The sequence below is a fragment of the Micromys minutus genome (assembly GCF_963924665.1).
Source record: "Micromys minutus genome assembly, chromosome: 3".
In the NCBI taxonomy this organism is placed as follows: Eukaryota; Metazoa; Chordata; class Mammalia; order Rodentia; family Muridae; genus Micromys; species Micromys minutus.
Window position 1 is genome coordinate 88,350,290 of NC_137972.1, and position 14,205 is coordinate 88,364,494.

Genomic DNA, 14,205 nt, shown 5'->3' on the forward strand with positions numbered 1-14,205 from the left:
GAGATTTTATGACAGATTTGGTAAGTGACTGCCAGCAATAATTTGATATTACAATCATGCAAAATAAATGTCTAATCAAGAGCTAGCATCTCAGTAACCCCTCCCACTTGGGAATCTCTGATGATTAATTTACTTCAAGAATATTTATTATCTTATAATTAGTTGAGGCATCAAAAGAATATTGTAGCAAAATTATATATTATTGATAATCAATGAAACTACTCAGGCTTCAAAATTTGGGTCAACATAGGATACAGTAATTAATATATTAACCTTTAGTGTTGCTCAAAGTAATTTAAAATAGAAGCAAAAGGTTAAATTTTTCCTTTTGGCATTTATTTTATTTTTCATTGAAAAATGTTGTTCCTCTCATACAATTCACCCTAACTTCCCATGCCCCTGCTCTACATTGCTAGCTCTCCTCTACCTCCCCTCAACCCCAGATCCACTCTCCCTCCACTTCTTCTGCAGGAAAGAGAGGATGTCTAAGAGACAACAAATGAACTGGGAAAAACAAGGTACAATAAATACAAAGGGAAACCCTCATATTGAGTCCAGACAAGTCAACACAATAGGAAGAAAGGAATTTCTTTTAGAAGCTGGAAAAAGAGTCAGAGATACACCCGCATCCACAGAACCACAAAGCTAACATCAATAACATATGTGCAGAGACCTCGTACAGATTCATGCAGTCGCTTTGTTTGCCATTGCAGTCTCTGTGAGCCCATGCAAGCCCTGCTTAGTTGATGCAGTGGGCCATGTTCTTCTGGTGTCTTCCACCCCCTTCTGACTCCTACAGTGATTTCCCCCCTCTTCTGCAGGGTTCCTAAGCTCCAGGGGGAGAGACCTGATGAAGACCTCCAATTAGGCTCTCTCTGCATACATAATATCTGGCTATGTGTCTCTGTACTCACTCCCATATACAGCCAGACAAAGCCTCTCTGCTGATAACTGAACGAGGCACCGATCTATGAGCATAAGAGAACATCATGAGGAATTATTTCGCTGGTTGTTTTCTAGTCTTGTTTGGTTCTATCCTAGGTCTCTGGACTATCTAGTCTTGGTTCCTGGCCATGTTTAGGTGGAATGGGCTCTCTCTCTCTCATGATGTGGGCCTCAATCGAAATCTGACATTGGTTGTTCATGCCACACTAGTTCTGAGCCTGTGCTGCCCCAGAACAGTTTGAAGGCAGGACAGATTGCAAATCGGGAGTTTTGAGACTATGTTCATATCCAAGTTTCTCCTCCTGTGGTCTACAGGGGATCTTCCTGCACGAAAGAGACTGGTATGTAGGGGTGAGGTTCCACACTTGCACCAACTCAACCTCTCCACACTCAGTACGCATGTGGAAGTTGTCTGTTGCCCTAGCCCTCACCTCCCTTCGAATCAGTCCTTGAGGGCAGTGGGCAAGAAACTGCGGAATCAAAGACACAAATTCTGGGCCAGATGAGAAACAGAAGACTCATTTATTTTTATAATGGACATCTCCTCATACCCTCTGCCCATGTCCCATTGGCCCAGATCTGCTCACTTTTCGCACTTGGCACCAGCCAATTGGCTGCTCCAGTCCCACCCTCTGTCTTTGTTCTCCGGGTGTCAGGCAGATTTCCAGGTTAGTGGATGCAGAAGCACCTGCTATGAGTGCATTCCTCCTACAATTGTCCTCAGCCACAGGACCCCACTGTCAGTCTTCAGAGGCAGCCTTCTGTACTAGCATCAGCTTGGACTGTTTAAGGAACTCCTTGGCCAGCAATACGTTGGGGTGTTACCCAGTCCCTCCACTGGAAGCCTTGTCTGGTTGTTAAGGTGGCCAGGTTAGATTCTGTATCCTCCATTACTAGAAACCCTCATTTGAGTTACCCATCATAGATTGCAGGATATTTCCACTGTGCTAGGTTTCCACACCACTACCCAAGGCCTCCAGTTCCACTGTCTATTCCCTCACTCCCTACCTCCACCATCCCACCTGATCATTCCCAACTTGTTCCCACCTATCTTAAGTGCAGTCACAAAACTTATTCTATTTTTTCTTCCCAGGAAGATTCATGCCACCAGCCCCCAACTATAACCCTCCTCTCTGGGTCTATGGATTGTAACTTAAGAATCATTTACTTAACAGCTAATATCTACTCCATGCATAAGTGAATACATACCATATTTATCTTTCCAGGTCTTGGTTACCTCACTTAGGTTTATTTTTCTAGCTGAATGCATTTTCCGGACATTTTCATGACATCATTTTTTTAAACTGCTGAGTTGTGTAAAGGTACCACAGTTTCTTTTTTCCATGATTTTTAGTAACTCCACATCTGATAGAAGTCTAATATCCAAAATATATAAGGAGTTCAAAAAAGCAGGGACACAGATCTAAACAAAAAATTTTGAGTAGGGAACTCTCAAATGGCTAAAAACCCTTAAAGAAACGTTCAGCAGAAGCTTTTCAACTTTATGAGATACTGTTTGTCTATAGTTAACCTTAGAGCCTAGGCCATTGGTGTTCTGTTGGGAAAAATTTCCCCTGTGCCAATGTATTTAAAGCTCTTTCCCACCTTCTCTTCTATTAGATTCAGTGTATCTGGTTTTCTGTGGAGGTCCTTAATCCACTTGGACTTGAGCTTTGTACAAAAAGATAAGAATGGCTTAATTCGCATTCTTCTGCATGCTGACTGCCACTTGAGCCAGCACCATTAATTGACTATGTTTTCTTTTGCCCGACTGGAATGCTTTTGCTTTCAACTCACAGACCATATGTAGCTCAAGAAGAAAGACTAAAGTGTAGATGCTTCAGTCTAAGATGCTACTTCGAAGGGAAACAAAATAACCATGGGAGGCAGGAAGTGGGATCAGCTTAGGAAAGAGAAGGGGAAAGGGGAAAGGGGGGGCATGATAAGGTTTGGGAGAAGATGGGGGAGATGTATAGAGGGTTGTGAAATTGAAGAGGGGTGTGTGACAATGGGAATGGGAAACTGGGGGTAGCCACCACAAAGTCTCAGGAAAGCACCAGATGCCAGGAAAGCAAGAGGCTCTCAGAACCCAATTGGGGTTGACATTAGCTGAAATACCCAACAAGGGAGAAAGAGAACCTGTAGAGAGCATATCCAGAGTCTAAGCAAAGCCACCATTTGAGGGATAGGGCCACCCAACCATCTTAAACATTTTAACCCAGAATGACACCTGTCTAAAGAAAATACAGAAACAAGGAGTGGAGCAGAGACTGAAATAAAGACCACTTACAAATTGCCCCACTTGGGAATCCATTCCAGATACAGCACCAAACCCTGACAGTATTGCTGTTGTCAAGAAGGACTTGCTAATAGGGGCCTGATATAGGTGTCTAACCAATACAGATGTGGATGCTTGCAGCCAACCAGTGGACCTAGCCCAGGGACCCCAATAGAGAAGTTAGAAGAAAGACTTAAGGAGCTGAAGGGGTTTGCAACCACATAGAAAAAACAACATCAACCAACCAGACCCCCCAAAGCTTCAGTGACTAAACCATAAACTGCAGGATACACATGGAAAGGGGAACCCATGGCTCCAGCTGCATATGTAGCAGAAGATTGCTTATCTGGCATCAGTGGGAGGGAAGGCCCTTGGTCCTGTGAATGCTCAATGCACTAATGTAGAGGAATGCTAAGATGATGAGAAAGGAGTGGTTGGGTGAGTGGGAAAGCACCCCCATAGTTGCAGGGGAGCAGGGAGGGGGAAGGGAAAGGTGTTTACAACGGGAAACCTGGAAAGAGGGATAACAATTGAAATGTAAATAAATAAAATAACCGAGAAAAAAAGAAATAATCAACATCCTTAGCCATCAGAGAAATGCAAATCAGAACTATTCTGAGATCCCGTCTTATACTCATCAGAATGGCTAAGATCAATAACACAAGAGGCAGCTCATGCTGGTGATAATGTGAAGCAATGGGAACACTCCTCTTAATTGCTATTGAAAATGCAAACATGTTTAACCACTACAGAAGCCAGGAGGGCCATTTCTCAGAAATGACAATGAATCTACCTCAAGACCCAGCTATCTCACTGTCGGGCATATTCCTAAAGGACACTTCATTCTACCACAAGGAAAATTACTCAACTGTATTCATTACAGCTTAATTCACAGATGCTGGAAAAGCCTTTGACAAAGTATAACAACCCTTTATATTAAAAGTCTTGGAAAGATCAGCAATTCAAGACCCATACCTAAACATAATAAAGGCAATATACAGCAGTAGCCAACATCAAACTAAATGGAGAAAAACTTGAAGCAATCCTACTAAAATCACGGAAAAAGATGAGGCTGTCCACTCTCCCACTATCTACTCAATAGAGTACTCAAATTTCTAGCCAGAGCAAGAGGCAACAAAAGGAGATCAAAGAAATACAAATTGTAAAGAGGAAGTCAAAATGTCACTTTTTGTGTATGATATGACTAGGTACATATGAGACCCAGAAATTCCACTAGAAAATTCTTACAGCTGATAAACAACTGCAGCAAAGTGGCTGGATATGAAATTAAGTCACGGCCATCAGAACTCACTGCCTGCTGACAAAAAGCACCCAAGAGCAATTTCCCTTCAGACCCACAGGAGAGACAAGCTCCAGTCAGAGATAACAAGGTCACCTAAAATTACTGATAACAAGATGGCAAGAGGCAAGTACAAGAACCTAAGCGATGGAAACCAAGACAACCTTGGCAACATCAGAACCAAGTTCCCCTACCACAGCAGGTAGCTGAACAACGTTATCAACCAATCAAACCCTCCAGAGCTTCCATGTTCTAAAACACCAACCACTAAGCACTCATGGAGAGCCAATAGCTACAGATACATATATGACAGAAGATGGCATTGTCTGACATCAATGGAAGAAGAGGTCTTTGGTCCAGTGAAGGTGCATTTTCTCAGTGTAGGGAAATGCCAAGGCACTGAGATAGAGATGGTGATTGGGAGAAGGTGCACCTTCATGGAAACAAGTGGAGGGGAGGGGGATGGAAGCAGGGAGATAATGTTTGAAATGTTTAAAATGTAAATACAGAGAATATCCAATAAAATAATTTTTAAAAAGAAGTTTGTTTTATTTCAGAGCATAAGTTTAATCCCAAAGCTTGTTTTGACAAAGTTGTGTGCTCTTTTGTGTTGACATATATTCCTATAACACTCAGGAGGGTCAAAGTAATTCATTGATACCTATCTTTAAAACAATAATCACTGAGAGGAGAATAGTTAAAGCAATTTCGATGAAAATTAAGAATAGACAATTATTCTACTATTGTGTTTATTCTTGGTTTACTTCGTCTTTGTCTCCAAAACAGGTTTGGTGAAAGCTTTCTATGGTAAGGGTATAGGGGTTTTCTGGGAAAGGAATTCAAAGGGAGAGAAGGAACAAGGTCGTGTTTATCTTCTCTGGCTGAATAGAAAGGAAGGGAAACAAACAGAAGAGGAACTGTGACATTTCCTCTTGCAGAAGACACCATTCTCTTCATTTTTTCACAACTACTTTAGTTGCTGTGTAGCATATGAAACTAGGTAGAAACCATCAGATAATGAACAAATGTGGATGAGTCATCAGAAAATTCTTTGGAAAAATGAAATCACTGACATTGTAAACGGCAAGAATTGTCCACTTTAAATATGATCCTGATGGTCCTGAATTATTCTGCCCTTTCAAATGAAGTAAACTCCAAACACAATTTCTGGTCTAAGGATATGGCAGCAGTCAAGAAAAGTCATTTTTGTTTGATTATTTAGTGCATCATCAGACCTGTCTTAAGGTAGTACAGATATCCACTCCAAAGGGAGCTAAGTAAAATTGCCTCTCCATGTACTTTAAGTCCTTCTCTACTCCTTTTGCCTAGCAGCTGTCAGGACCTGCCCTCTACTTCCATTACACGTCCACAGCCACTCCTAATAAGAGCCCTCTGTATAAAACTTTGCAGTTTCAAAAATGACTAGTCCATTCCCAATGTCCATTCATAAGTCCCATTGTCTCAGGGCAAGTCATGGCTTGGGGACTGCAGAACTCACAGCAGTTAGGTAGATGAACCAAGTAGATGGGAGAAATGGCAGAATAATTGTCTAGGAGGAAGCAACCTAACTGCTTCTGCAGTCATAGGCTTCTACTTCTTACGAAACAGCAATTTGTACGTGGTTAAATTCCTGAAACAAAAGTTTAATTGGCGTAGATGGTCATAGGATGACAGACCTGATACTCCATTTTATTCAGGCAACATGCTGAGGCAGAATCTTCATTCCGTCAATTAGATACAGTATTGTGTCTAATAATTCTCGGCTCCCAGAGAATCTATAGTTCTGGTTATTTAATGCAGAGCTCTGCTGTTCAAAACTAAAATTTCTCACTAATAAACTCTCCCTCCAAGAACTGTGAGGCTCTAAGGAAACACTGTCAATCATCAACTGATATAGGCTGTAAAACAGCAAGCATTTGAACTTGCACTCGTGGGAAATGTTGAAATCATTCTCATGAGAAACATATCTGACTACTTAATTTCTTTTACTTTTATCAAGTGGCCACTATACATAACTATATAACTTATAGCTACCTAAAAGAGTGAACGATAGTTGATAGATAGATAGATAGATAGATAGATAGATAGATAGATGATAGATAGATAGATAGATAGATAGATAGATAGATAGATAAACTAAATATACTGATATTCCTTTAAAGAAAATTCAAATCAAAGTAATTTTCATCATGGATTTATTGGTACTGGTCAATTCTAGCAATGTTGCAGTTACCTCTGTCTGGGTCTATGTGGGTATGAGAATCTTGACCACAGGTACCACATACCATTTCTTATTGTGCTACCACTGGGCCTGATATATGATGAAAAGGCAATAAATGTTCACTGACCTTAACCAAATCACAATCAGAAAAGCAACCCCCTACTCATTTCATGGCCTTCCCACTGTTAATGCAGGGACCCTGGGTATAAATAAAGAGGCTTGCTCTGCTCTGTTTGACTTTAGGCATTCAAAATTATCGAATGGTTAATAAATTAATTTCATACAATATAAAGAAGAAATGTCCTGTCATTCCTTTTGAGAAGTTTACTTTTCCTAAGTTGCTATGTGATAATCCAAGAGCTGTCACATGAGAGCAAACTTAACAGTGTGAGGAGAGCAATAGGTGTTGATTTCTTTGTGAAAGAACCAGCACTTATATAATAATGCTAGATTAAATTCTCCAACGGCCTTCTAGGGAGTTTTTATAGGAAAACATTTGAGTGGAATTCTATTTAAATGATTATCTGAACCATGAAGCCACCAAGCCATTGAAAATCTGTCTTTCTAGATGCCTTCAATTAGTCATAGACACTGATCCAAAAGTAATGAGCCACACTACACAGATTACAGCTGAGTGCTGTAGGCAGAATAAAGCCTTAAATTCCTTCCCATTTTTATTTTTTCAATTTCCTTCCATGTGGAATTATGCTACCTAGCACACCTTGAATAGAGAAAAAGGCCTATTATTCTAGCATTTCAAATGACAAGATTTCCAGTATTGGCTTCCATAAAGCAGCCAGCAGAATGCTGAATATTTCTGACTAAACTCATAAAAAAATGGATTGATTTACAATTGAAGGTGCGTTAAGATTATTATTGTTTCCCTCTGAAATGATTAAGGTTAAGAGGAAGTTTCACTTGAAATTAATGAAATAATATAGGGAACATAGACCAAGGTTCTTAAAGTGGCCATGCTAACCTGGAGTCGTTTTCTTGTAAACTCAGTGCTCCTAACACATCAAATTATATATAAATCTAACATAATTGAGAGATGAACAGAAATTCTGGCAAGAACTAAATGCTTAGCAATATGTTCTCTATCTATTATACTAAGAACACAAATTGGTTTAAGTCACCAGACATTTTTCTAAAACAAGAACCAATCCTATGAAAGAATCACAATGAATTAGTGTTTCTGCTACTGTTGTTGTTGGATTTGAAATGCTTCCCACAGTTGTGTTTCTGGCACTTGCTGCCCATCTAGAGCATGATTCTGGAGATCACAGAGTCTTTAAAAAGAAAGTGTTATCTAAAACAAGACAAGTGGAGAGGCTTTGCAGGTCATGCCCAACCCTGACTCTGTCCTATGGGTTCTGCCTCCTATTTTTCCAGGATGTGAGCAGCTGCTGCCTTGTGCTTTGGCTGACACAGACAAACCTGCTTGGCTTTGGCTATGTTCTCTAATAAAGTACTGAGAGGAATCTTAACTCTCCCGAATACAGAATCCAAACAGATGATGGGCAAAAACAAATCTGACAAAGATCCAGTACATGGTGATAAAATAAGGGACTCACTGTTCAGAGAGATTATTCACAGGATAGGAGAGACGGCCTTATGAGTAATACCTGAGATGAGAGAAAATATCAACACACAAGTTATCAAATGGAAAATTATAATAATTGTAGACAAAGCAATGTTCATACCCCATAACTTTACCTGAAGACAGAAAAATAATGTTGATTTCTTTGGCATTACCACAAGACATCATTGTGCATGATGTCATCATTACAGCTTAAACATCTACAAAAATCCTAAAACAGTGAGTCAGAGGATAAATTACCTCTATTAGATGCCTGTAATAGCTAATGTTACTATAGTTAATAAATATATGTAATTAGAGCTTTAGCATCCATATAAATTAGTGTTTTATATTCTCCCTAAAAAACAGAAGCCACAAATGAGAAGGGATCCTGTGTTCACCTCAATTCCTATGGGTATCAAGTAATCTTATTTATTAGCAAAGAAGAAAAATAAATAAAGGCTGTCTCTTCCTCTGCTTGTCCCAGTTTGCAGGTCTGTTCTTACAGAATCATTTTGAAAACTGACAATAGTGAGGTATACCAATGCCTGGGGCCAAGAGGGGATCTCCATTCTGCTGCAGGTTCTGTTGGTGCCTCAACAGGTGTTTGTATATAAGAATTTAGACTTATGACCTCAAAAGTGAAGAAGCCTCAAAACAATGAAATTCACCAATGGCAAACATGAAATTGAACTCAGGGGTCTCTTTCATCCATTGAGTAGAGCTACTGTTATCCTCCAGATAATAAAAATAGAAAACCCACATTTTTCATCCGCATTGTGAATCTAGTGTATAACATATAAGTCATTTTTCACTCAAGAAAATATTACTACTAGGAAAAGATAATTTGGATCATTTAGGAATGATGTGAATATGGCAAGTCTAAAAGACTGTTGTGCTAAGATTTTTAAATTCAGAACTATGTAACTCTATGTCAAAATTTCTCTTCTATAATGTCATAATGAAAAGGATTGGTTCACATTTTGTGGATTAGCTGTTTTGATGATCTAAACTGGATATGTGTTTCTAATTAAATTGTATCAAAATAAAAGTGGAATCTACAAATAAGTATTCAGATGATAATCTGTAATTATTCATTTTAAATTTCCTACAAAAGCAACTCATTACTGAATTAGCATCTGATATTTAAAAGTATAAAAATTTTACACTGATCGAGTATTAAGAGTTTCCTTGAGTAAATTATAGGCTGCAAGAAACAAGCTAACAGAATAGGGAATCTCACAGGGCTCCAACCATACAGACAACTAAGAATTGCTGAGAACAAGAGAAAGTAGATTTACATAGAAAAGTCCCTTCATTGCTATGCTGCGTGAGAGGAATGTATATTCTGCCTTTCTGTGATTGGACGGGGATTTATAAATTTCAGCCTAAAGATGCTGGCAAGAATGTGGAGAAAAAAGAACACTTCTCCACTGTTGGTGGGGTTGTAAGCCGGTACAATTACTCTGAAAATCAATCTGGCGGGTCCTCAGAAAATTGGACATAGTACTACCTGAAGACCCAGTTATTCCACTTCTGGGCATAAACCACAAAGATGCTCCAACATATAACCAGGACACATGCTCCACCATGTTTATAGCAGCCTTATTTATAATAGCCAGAAACTGGAAAGAACTCAGAAGTCTATCAACAGATGAATGGATACAGAAAATGTGGTACATTTATACAATGGAGTACTACTCAGCTATTAGAAACAATGACTTCATGAAATTCCTAGGCAAATGGATGAAACTAGGGACTATCATCCTGAGTGAAGTAACTCAGTCACAAAAGAACACCACAAAAAGGACACAAGCACTCACTGATAAGTGGATACTAGCCCCAGAAAGCTCTGAATATCCAAGAAACAATTCACTGACATTATGAAGCTCAAAAAGAAAGGTTAAAATGGGGATGCCTCAATCCTTCTTAGAAAAGAGAAAAAACTCTCATGGGAGGAAATTAAGGGTCAAATAGAGGAGCAGGGTTTGAAGAAAAGATCACTCAGAAGCTGCCTCACCTTGGGATCCACCACATATGCAGTCACCAAATTCAAGCACTATAGCTGATCCCAAAAAGTACTTACTGGCAGGAGCCAGACAGAGATGCCGTCTCAGGGGCTATGCTAGAGTCATATAGATGCAGCTGAGCATGCTTGCAGCTAACCACTGGTCTGAACTTGAGGGATACCAATGAGGTTGTTAAAGAAAAGACCTAAGGAGCTGAAAGGGGTTGCAACCTCATGGGAAGAAGAACATTATCAACCAACCAAACCCTCCAAAACTCCCATGGAGTAAAACACCAATCTTTGTGCACACTTTGAGAGACCTATTGATCCAGTTGTGTGTGTAGCTGAAGATAGCAGTGTCTTGTGAGAAGAGGCTTCTGTTCCAGGGAAGGCATGTTTTTCCAATATAGGTGAATGCCAAGGCAATGGGATGAAGAGGGTGATCAGGAGGGAGTGCACCTTTGTGAAGGCAAATGGAGGAGGAGGGGAGGGGAGCAGGGCAGGGTAAATGGATAACATCTCAAATGTAAATACAGAGTATATAATAAAAATGGCTTGGATCAAAAATCTCTCTCTCTCTTTTTTTTAAATTTTCAAAAGGCAGTAACAGTCATGCTCATTTTTGAAACACACAACTCGGCCAAGTTCCACAGCAGAACTACAGAGATTAATACTCTTCACAGATCCTATGGTCTTCCAAGGTGATGTAGATTTAGGATATACTCCACAAATTCAAAAAAGTTAGTTGAGGTTTAATACTGTACCATGAAAAATGATGGGTTTTGAAGTCAGGCAGACTAATGTTAGAATTGTAACTCTACCCTCATATGATGTGTGCTTTGTATGTTCCCTACGTCCTGAATTTTGGCCCCCTCTGCTATAAAATGAGACTGGTACTAAGTTCAAAATGGTTGTGGGAATTGACTAAGGAAATATAGCAAAGACACAACAGTATAAGTGCTTAATGAGTAATAAGATAATCATTTAGTGTTGAGGACAATAACAAACATGGTTATCATCTTAGGTCATCACTGAGTATCAGGGCCTGCCAATGGTTATCATCTTAAGTCATCACTGAGTATCAGGGCCTGCCAAGCACTCATGATTGACCAGACTGAGTTTCAACATGAAGCTTCCTGCTCTCTTTTCTATACACCACCGAAGCAACTCAAGTATAAGTTTTGCAAAGTCTCAGAACTCATATTCACTATGCTACATCACATCTCATAAGCCTCCCATATTTTCATTGTGGATGATAATTTTAATAATTACTGATTTTATCCATAACAATCATTTTTAGAAACTGCATTTTAGAAGCATAGAAGTACAGAAATCTTCTGGCTCCAAGTTTCATGTTAATTGACATACTTCAAAGGCTATTAATGAAGGGTAATAAAAAGCAAGTTAATTGGAAAGAATGATATGGGACTGATTCCCTGAGGAACATGTTGGATTTTCTTCCCAAGTATTTACAGTCTGTTTGCCCTAATTAAAGCAAGAGTCAATGAAGACTTCCATGTCCCTACATGCAGAACAGAAGAACAACAGCCAAGATAAGGTCACTTAAACAATGTGTCTTCTCTTTAGAATCCTAAAATGGCTTTATAGCTATACAATTATCTACTGGAAAAGGAGATACGGTAAACGTTAATAAAATGAATAAAAAAGCCTCTACCAAAATCTGTTTTCCTTAGGTGAATGATATTCTGTTTTCCTTAAAGCACTCATCATGCTTTTTCTTTTTACCTGAGAGCTAAGAAAGAAGTCCAGGTCCTCATACATGCTAAACAAGCTCTCTACCACAGCCCTACTAGTCTAACCATCACATATGCCCTGGTACAATCAATTATCACCCTGTGTACTATTCTGAATTGTAATTTCTCAGCTTTATTCTTCCAGCTAATATGATGTGTTAAGGAAAATAATGTTTTTACATCAGGGAGTGTGTCAGTGAATTCAGAGAACTACTTTGTCTGTCTGTCTGTCTGTCTGTCTGTCTGTCCGTCTGTCTGTTTGTTTGTTAGCCTTCTGAAGACTGCAGCCATCTTTTATCAAATGGGTGCATCTATTTGCATCTTTATTCCTACTTCATTGTCTGTAAGTATATGCAATTTATTTCAGAAGGCTTCAAGAAAGTTCGTGTCTTCAGCATTAGCTTTGTGAGGATGATAGATTTTCATTTTTCGGTAGAGACCATAGTTGAGCAACAAACTGTGAATGGTGCAGATTCCCAGAGGTTTCATTGAGTGCCCTTGTCCATAATAGTAGTTTCCAACATCGCCGTAGAAGTAAGATTTCCTCTTGGTGCCTTGAGTCTTGTTCGCTGCCTGGCTCCCCCATCAGAGATGATCAAGTACCACAGTGGTGACTACATTAAATTCTTGTGTTCTATTTACCCAGATAGCATATCTGAATACAGCAAGCAGCTGCAGATATTCAATGTAGGTGACGACTGTCCCCATTACTTGATGGTGTGCATAGGTTGTGCAGGGGTGGCTCTGTCGCAAGTGCTGTGAAATTCAATAAGCAGCAGACATTTAGAACTGGGCTGAGAACTGGGCTGGGGGCCTGCACCATGCAAAGAAGTGCGGAGCATCTGGCTTCTGTTACATCTTGGCCATCCTGGAGCTGCTAAAGTATCAAGAAAGGGTACTGTATGTTGACATTGATATTCACCATGGCGATGGCATGGAAGAGGCCTTCTATACTACAGACTGGGTCATGACTGTGTCCTTTCATAAATACAAAGAGTACTTCCCAGGAACTGAGGAGCTATGGGATATTGGAGCTGGCAAAACCAAGTACTACACAGTTAACTACCCACTGTATGACGGCATTGATGATGAGTCCTATGAAGCCATCTTCAAGCCAGTTATATCCAAAGCAACGGAGTTGCTCCAGCCTAGTGCAGTGGTCTTACAGTGTGGCTCAGATTCCCTGTCTGGGGATCAGTTAGGTTGCTTCAATCTGACCATCGAAGAGCATGCCAAGTGTGTGGAGCTTGTGAAGAGTTTCAACTTGCCTATGCTGATGCTGGGAAGAGTTGGCTGCACCATCTATAATGTAGCTTGGTGCTGGACTTACAAAACAGCTGTGGCCCTGGACATGGAGATTCCTAATGAGCTACCACACAATGACTACTTTGAATACTTTGGACCAGATTTCAAGCTTCACATCGGCCCTCCCAATATGGTTGGCCAGAACACTAATGAATACCTGGAAAAGATCAAGCAGTGGCTCTTTGAGAGCAGGCTGTCCCATGCCCCTGGGGTCCAAATGCAGGCCATACTGGAGAGTGCCATTCCAGAAGAGAGCAGTAATGAGGACGAGGAAGATCCTGACAAACGAATCTTCCTCTGCTCCTCTGACAAACTTATTTCCTGTGAGGAAGCACTCTCTGATTCCGACGGGGAGGGAAGGTGGTCGCAAAAACTCTTCTAACTTCAAAAAAGCCAAAAGAGACAAAACAGAGGGTGAGAAAGAAAAAGATCCCGAAGAGAAAAAAGAAGTCACAGAAGAGGAGAAAACCAAGGAGGAGAAGCCAGAAGCCAAAGGGGTCAAAGAAGAGGTCAAGTTGGGCTGAGCAAGGTCTGCAGCTCCATCTTCTCCCCAAGTCCCTCACTTTGCCTCGATTTCTCAGGTTTTACCTTTTCTATTACTCTGTATATTTATATAAGATATATTAAATATAATGTGCACAGGGACTAGATAGGAACCAAAGACCAAAGCACAGGCAGTGTTGCTGGGAGAACTTCTCCAAGAGCTCCCTTGTCCATCCTGCCCTAGGTCTTAGTTTTGAACCACATAAGGCTTGGGTAACATCAGCCATGTTTAAATTGGTTCTGTTTATACCTTCCCACCCATCCTGGGCACG

The 14,205-nt window shown here is 40.1% G+C and overlaps 1 pseudogene across 1 annotated transcript; it reads left to right on the forward strand.

Moving 5' to 3' along the window:
* Positions 1-12,676: 12,676 nt before the first annotated feature.
* On the forward strand, positions 12,677-13,914 carry LOC308418966 (histone deacetylase 1-like; annotated as a pseudogene). Its single transcript has one exon. The product of its transcript is annotated as a histone deacetylase 1-like (transcript).
* Positions 13,915-14,205: the final 291 nt, after the last annotated feature.